The following is a 6,952-nucleotide window of genomic DNA, read 5'->3' on the forward strand; positions in this document are numbered from 1 at the left end:
CTTTTCTCAGTTTTGTAATATTTATATCAATTGGCCTAAGTAAAATTTTCAATTTAATATAAAATGAGTCACTTAAGGTACAAAAATCTTGGCAATAAAGGACATGTTTCAACTCAATTACACCTACACACTCTTTCTAATCAAGTGCTGCACTGACACCAGCTTTTCATGAAAAATGAAACTGCAGTTTGCAAGAGACTTTTTTCCTCCACTTAGGGTGCCCCCAATTTGAAATCCTTCTTCTTGTGACTCTAAGCCAACATCAAAACATTCCCCAAAATAATCAAGACACAAACAAGGATGTACTATTTTATTCCATTTATAGCTAAAGTGCAAAAACAGAAGAAAGCAAAATCTATGCTGTTAGAAGTGAGACAGAGGTAACCCATGCCGGGGGCATGCAGGATGCTCTGGAGTGAAGATTATGTTCTGTGTCTGGATCAGGATGCTGATTACATTAATATGTTCAGTTTGGAAAGGCCACTCAACACTCTATACAAAAAAAACTCTGCTTGTGGTTTTTCACCATTCACATAATTTACAAGGTATCGAGAGAGCCCTAAGGGGTACAAAGCACTGTACGAGCCACCGCAGAGGTTTCCAACAACATGTAATACATGGTGCTGTGATGTGGGGGAAAGATGGAGAATCAGGAGCCCCGGCCCTGTGTGTTGATGTGAGTCCTTGCTGATACTCGCTTGTCAGAGCATCAATTTTCTGGCCTATATCTGAACCCTAAGGTTCTCGGTTCTATAACTCTCTCTTGGTCACATAGTCATGGTTGTCATTTTTCTCCTTTGATCTAGAGCAGCTTTTATGGACACTCAGGATGTCAAATTAGGTGACACTGCAAAAAGATGATTATATCATAACACATCTACATAGGTCTTCCCCAAAGGCAAGACAGCATGGCTGCCAATGTGTGCGGCCAGCACCCCAATTCCTGGTTTATAGTCAATGCCCAATCACTAGCTTGCTGCATGGCCTTCGGCAAAGCCCTTCATTTTTCTGGACCTCTTTCATCATTCGTGAATCAAGGGACTGGACAGGACCATCCCCCCAAATCCTTTGGGGCTAAGGTTTAGTTTCTGAGTTAACTTGCTCAAAACCAGGTAGCAGCAGGACCAAGACAGGTTTTATGACTCAAGCCCAGTTTTCTTTCTACAAATATGAATGTAGAAAAAGCAAATTAAGTTCAGATTTTAAAATTCCTGTTGCCCAGTATATGCTGGACGCTGACATCAACAATGTGAGAAAGATATGTAGACATGTTACCCTGCTTTCCAGATGAGGAAACCGCCCAAGAAAGTCAGGGGCCTGAGCCAGCGCATGTGTCTGGTCAGAGCAGAAGCAGGTGGAAAGCCTGGGCCTGGGGACTGCAGGACCTTCCTCTTCCCACTGGAGCTTGTAACATGACCCAACATCAACAAATAAGCCAAAAATAAATCTCATCCCAGAGCAGAAATAGTCTTCCCTTTTCTAGTTTCCTCTAGTTAAGAAAGAAAAACAAGAATCAGGGATTTCATTAGTAAGGACAAAATTTCATGTCATTCATTAAAATGATACAGCTGTATACACTTACGGAAGGCCTCCCAGGGGCTCCAGGGGCCGGGTATGTTTCACACTGGATACTCATGGCTTTTTTGTACTGCAGCTCACATTTGATCTGCAAGATGTAAATTCGTCTAGGTATAAAAAATTTTATGAACCCAGAGTCAATGATCAAGAAAGACTCTCTTTCCCCCCCTCCTTTTAAATTTTCTTCCAAAGGTAGAAAGCATCCAGGTAGACCACTCCACTTGACGTGATGTCCCTGTCAGGTGGCAGGCATACTGTGAGGGGGTGGCCTCTTGCAAAGCAACTCCAGAATGCAAAGGAGAAGAACTCTGGGGTGTGGATCTATGAACAACGCTCTTAGCAAACTTTCAAATATTTTTCACGCTGTTTCAACCTGGCTGATGACTGTTTTATAACAAGTCTCCAGTTGTGGCCTGGAACTTGGTCTGCAGAATTCCTTAGAAGACACTATGCCCAGCAGGCAGTAATATATCATATGCCTGGGAAGATATGAAACATCCTGGACGTTACCATAATTCTCAAGGAGTTGTTAGAGTTTACTTAAGTATTTCTAAAAATACGCCAGGATAGCTTTACTGGGCTTGTTTCCTTTAGACACCAGACCATCAATTAATAGGTGAGAAACAGGTATTATAAGATAGCTTTGAGGAAAAAAATGTACGATATATAATCAGTCCCACTCTATCCCCAAATTCCACCCTAGACTGAATGAACACTGAGGTTTTGGGTTAACACTACTATAACAGGACTATTTTCTAAATGAGGCATTATGGGTGTGCCTATTTTTTTTTCTTATACTTGTAAAAGTGAGTATGTTCCCATTAAAGCTAGGTCCTCATGTATTCCCCCTCCCCCTCCCCTACCCCCGCCAGCACCGTGACCTTAATGAGTGCCAGGATATCAACTCTTGGAAACTGCTTATGTCCCATAGCACTTTCTAGTGTTCCATGTATCCTTTGTGAAACGTATTTTTAGAATCTGTTATGCCAGAGGTCAGGAGTTACAGATATAGCATTAAACACATTGGACACAGTCCTGTCTCCACGGAACTGCCAAAAATGGATGTGGCAGGAACCCTGGGGTGCCAACTAGGGGGGTCATAGAGGGTCCAGTGAAAACTTTCTGGAAGAAGTTCCATTTTGGCTGAGACTAACAGGGTGAGTAGGAATTCACCAAGTGAAGGACGAGCGTAGGAGAAACAGAACTTTTCTGGCAGGAGAGACCATGTGGCCTGGCTGAACCTGCAGCATGTCCCAATGCCTGTGTGCCGGTGACAGTCGTGGCTAAAATACTGAGCACGTCTGTAGGAAATGCTTGGAGGCGCACTGTGTGGAGAGAGACTCTGCATGCTGTCGCACCTCCAAGAGTGCTCCCCCATAAACAGGAACCTAAATGCTACTTAGTACTCTTTATCTCTCGTCAGCATGTGTAGTTTGCACTTTTGTTGGGGGTCCCCTTGGAGGGAGGGGTGTCTCTACGGCCTGCTCATAGGCCAGCTTGCATTTGGGGAGCATTCACAATGCAGTGGGCAGCCTGATGTGTTTTGTAAATAATAAAATCAAACCCTGAGCCAGGTTCTGTCCTAAGCCTTTTACATATATTTGTGAATTTTTTTCTCTTAATTCTTACAACCTTTCTCTGAGGCAGTATACACTGTGATCACTAGCCTACAGATGAGGAAACTTAGAGCCCAGAGAGGCAGAGTAATTTATCCACGATCACAAAGTTAGTAACGGAGCAGCAGCACTCAAACTCAGCAGCATAGCTCCAGCCTGAGCTCTCGGGCCCTACTCTCTGCACCTCTCTACTGCGCACAATGATGAGCCCGCCGAGCCCTCCTCCCTCCAGGGGCTTCTACTGCACTGAGGATGATGGAGATAAACACCTACTCAGAGTATAGGGGCTATCTACAAATATGAGTCACATAACTGCAACTCAAAAAACAAACTTCAGGAGGTAAAATGTACAACATGTACATATACAAAACAGAGTATGTTCTGCGTAAGAAAAATGGCTACCACTTAGTGAGTGCCACTCAAGCACCTGACCCTTCAGTTAAATGATCCCATTGCCCTTCTCATAACAATTACACAAGGGAGATAGCATTGCCTTGTCATATAAAGAGGAAACTGAAGCTAAATTGTGTAACCAGGTGCAGCTGGTGAAGCAGAGTTAAGATACCCTTTCCCTATTCATGGGTACTCCTTAAAGCACAGTGTTTTGTCCTTAGTCCTCAAAGTTGGCATCTACGTCAGGTAACTTCCCTTTGATGTAGAGAGTTAAGAGGAAGTTTCAGCTCAGGCAGTTACCAGACTCACTTCCCAGACTCTGCAACAGGATGCTTGTGCAAACACACCAAAACACGGTGCTCAGAGCTGTCTGACTGCTCACACAGAGCCCTCCAGCTCCGAACAACTTCACCCAAGGCTGACAGTAGGACAGGGGAGGGCATGGGGGGTCAAAGGGCACCATGTTGGAATTCTAGATCCCACCAGGCCAGGGGAGAAGGTGTTTGAAGAGCGTTAAAAATCAGAAGAGGGGGAAAAAAAAATAAGAGGGGATGGATCAGACATAACAGCACAGTTAAAGCTTTAATCCTTCCATCAAGATCTTCCTTCAACAACAAAGGCTTCCTAACCTTTGCTGGCCAATCCAACCTTGGCTTTGGCTGCAAAGTGTCCTGGAAAAGAAAAGTAAGGAGCAGGGTTTATATCCAAGATTTCAGGAGAGGAAGATACATTTAGCTCTGAAGTACAAAATGTATTATTACTTTAAAGGATAGGAAAAAAGATAAAAGGTATAACTTTGTTTTTAAACATATACTACAGTTTCATAATAACTCCTTTCTTTCCTCCTCCAATCCCCCAGCCATGTGAAATGATACCAATTGTATTAAATGTACAGTTGTAAAAACTGAAGATGAGTTGATAGTAGGTTTTGCTCTTTGTAAGGGATTAAAAAAAAAGGCAAGTTATTAGACTTTCCATTGAGTAGGGGGAAAAAAGAACATAGAGTGAAATAAAACTAACTCATTATTGGGGTATCAATGTAGCAACAATTCAAATAAGAGTATAACAAAGAAAGGGATGTGTGGCTGAGTCAAAAATGTTGGTGACTTTTGTGAAAAACAAAGGGAAGTGAATCTTGCCCCTTCTGGCCAGTGAGTGCAGACAGCATGCATGGAGCCCGAGGCAGCCTGCTTTCCCTTGGGGCTACTTGGGGGATTAGGTAAATATAAACGTCTTCAAATAACCCAAGATGTGAGAAATTGAAAGCATAGCAAGCTGGAGTAGTCATCAGATGATATATTTAGGAGAGCTTATTTTGCAAGCTAGAATTACAGAACATCAAGATGTGGTCAATTCGAAGTATTCAAGGATGAGTTTCTACAACTGGGAGTTGCAATCTAAGACCAAGAACCAGAAGAGACCACCATTCTCCAAAGATCAGAGGATGATTTTAATAAACTGGCTCACTCACCATTGCCCTAACAGCCAGTTTCTACATCAAAACTAGTTCAAGATTTCAACAAAAGGAAGTGGTTTACAAAAGAATTACCAAGAACCCAGAAGTGTTTAGTGAGAGAAAAAAAAATACTACACAAAGAAAGGCTTGCTCTGTATACCATTTAGGCTACACGTTTTTCAGGCGGGAAGTGGGGTGGCTAGCCAAGGATAGGACCTTTAAAAACAGATACTGCTGGGACTGGCTGGGGTCGGGTGGAGGGAAGGGAAGAAAATGCAGACAATTGTAACTGAATAAAAATAAATTAATTAATTAAAAAAAAACAGATACTGCTGCAAAATCCCTGTACTCACAAAATTCTTTATAGTCTTTTTTTTTAATGTTTATTAATGTTAAAGAGGAAGGGAGAGAGAGAAACATCAATTGTTTATACATGTCCCAAATGGGGATCGAACCCACAACCTAGGTATAGGCCCTGACTGGGAATTGAACCCCCAGCCTTTTGGTATACGGGCCAATATTCCAACCAACTGAGCCACACCTGCCAGGCCAAATTCTTTATAGTCTTCAGGCACTATCAAATCCATTACTCACTGGAACCCCATAGTTACCTACTTAGGTTGAGTAAGAATTATGCATATTTTATAGACATGGAAACTGAGCATCGGGAAGGTTAAATACGTTGATACGTTCACACAGCTAGTAAGTGCAGAACTGAGATGTGAAACAAATCTAAATTCAAAGCCCATGCCTTTGTTTCAGTCTAAAGCAAAGAACACATCTCCTTTCACATCCTGTCAGGTTTTGCTATTTAGTCTTCCTTCTGTGTATGACTTGCCTCACCCATAGGACTGTATGCTTCGGGGTGGAGGAGCCGTACATGAGCTCCTTTTTGTGAGCCCCCTGCCTTACCCTCATAGTGCCAGGCACTGTGCTCAACACACCGCAGACACTCGCTAAATACAAACTGAACTGCAAAGAATTAGTTATTCTACAACTGGTTCTATTCTTCCACAAAAAAAATTGCTTTTTGGAATTTTATAACTTGAGCACTATGATAATTTGTATGATATACAGTAGGAAATTTATTAAATTCATAAAATATATTTCAGTTGCATGAAGTTCAAGCTGTTGACTTTGCTTTAATCAAAAATTTAATTTGGTTGTGGCTAAGGTCGTGTGAGGTGGTGGTGCTGGCAGCGGCTGCAGCGAGAGTTCGGCGCGATGTCTCACACCGTTTTACTGGTATAGCCAATCAAGAGGCCAGAAGGCAGAACTTATTCTGACTATGAGTCAGTGAGTGAGTGCGTGGAAGGCATTTGTAAAATGTATGGAGAACATCTGAGAGAATGAATCCCAACAGCCCTCTATCAATACGGTATCAGCCAGTGGTTTGATTGTATTGATGACTGGCAGACGTCAGCTGCCTTGTTTACCGAGCTGATACCCAGGCATCCCAGCCCTATAACAAAAACTGGATTATAAAGAGAAGATCTACACGCCCCTTCGTCGGCAGACCCAACAGGCCGGGAAATGGTCATGCTGGCAGCATTAGGGGGTTGGAGGTGGGCTTGGAACACGGGTGTGTCAGCCATCTGTAGTGGAAGTTTTCCACTGCAGGAACCCCGTTTCCATTTCGGTACACTCTAACCAGGGTTGAATGTGTTTGATGAAACGTGAGAATCTTGTTCAGTCTGAAACTCCCATCACTCCCCTTTTTTTCTTTTCATTGTTTTACTTAAACATTGTTATGATGATTTTGAAGGGTTTGTCTTTGTCAGCTAATATTCGTATCTGCTTTATAACATTCACCATACTGACCCGTCTTCAGGTTGGGGTGGAGGGTGGCGCCACAGTTTAGTTATATCCTAAATTAAGTCTTAGTGCAAAATAAATAAATGTTTTTTAG

At 42.5% G+C, this 6,952-nt stretch overlaps 1 pseudogene; it reads left to right on the top strand.

Annotated features, from left to right (window-relative positions):
• Window positions 1-6,267: 6,267 nt before the first annotated feature.
• Window positions 6,268-6,598, top strand: LOC112318583 (enhancer of rudimentary homolog pseudogene; annotated as a pseudogene).
• The last annotated feature ends 354 nt before the right edge of the window (window positions 6,599-6,952 follow it).

Source organism: Desmodus rotundus, chromosome 3, assembly GCF_022682495.2.
Source record: "Desmodus rotundus isolate HL8 chromosome 3, HLdesRot8A.1, whole genome shotgun sequence".
Taxonomy (NCBI): Eukaryota; Metazoa; Chordata; class Mammalia; order Chiroptera; family Phyllostomidae; genus Desmodus; species Desmodus rotundus.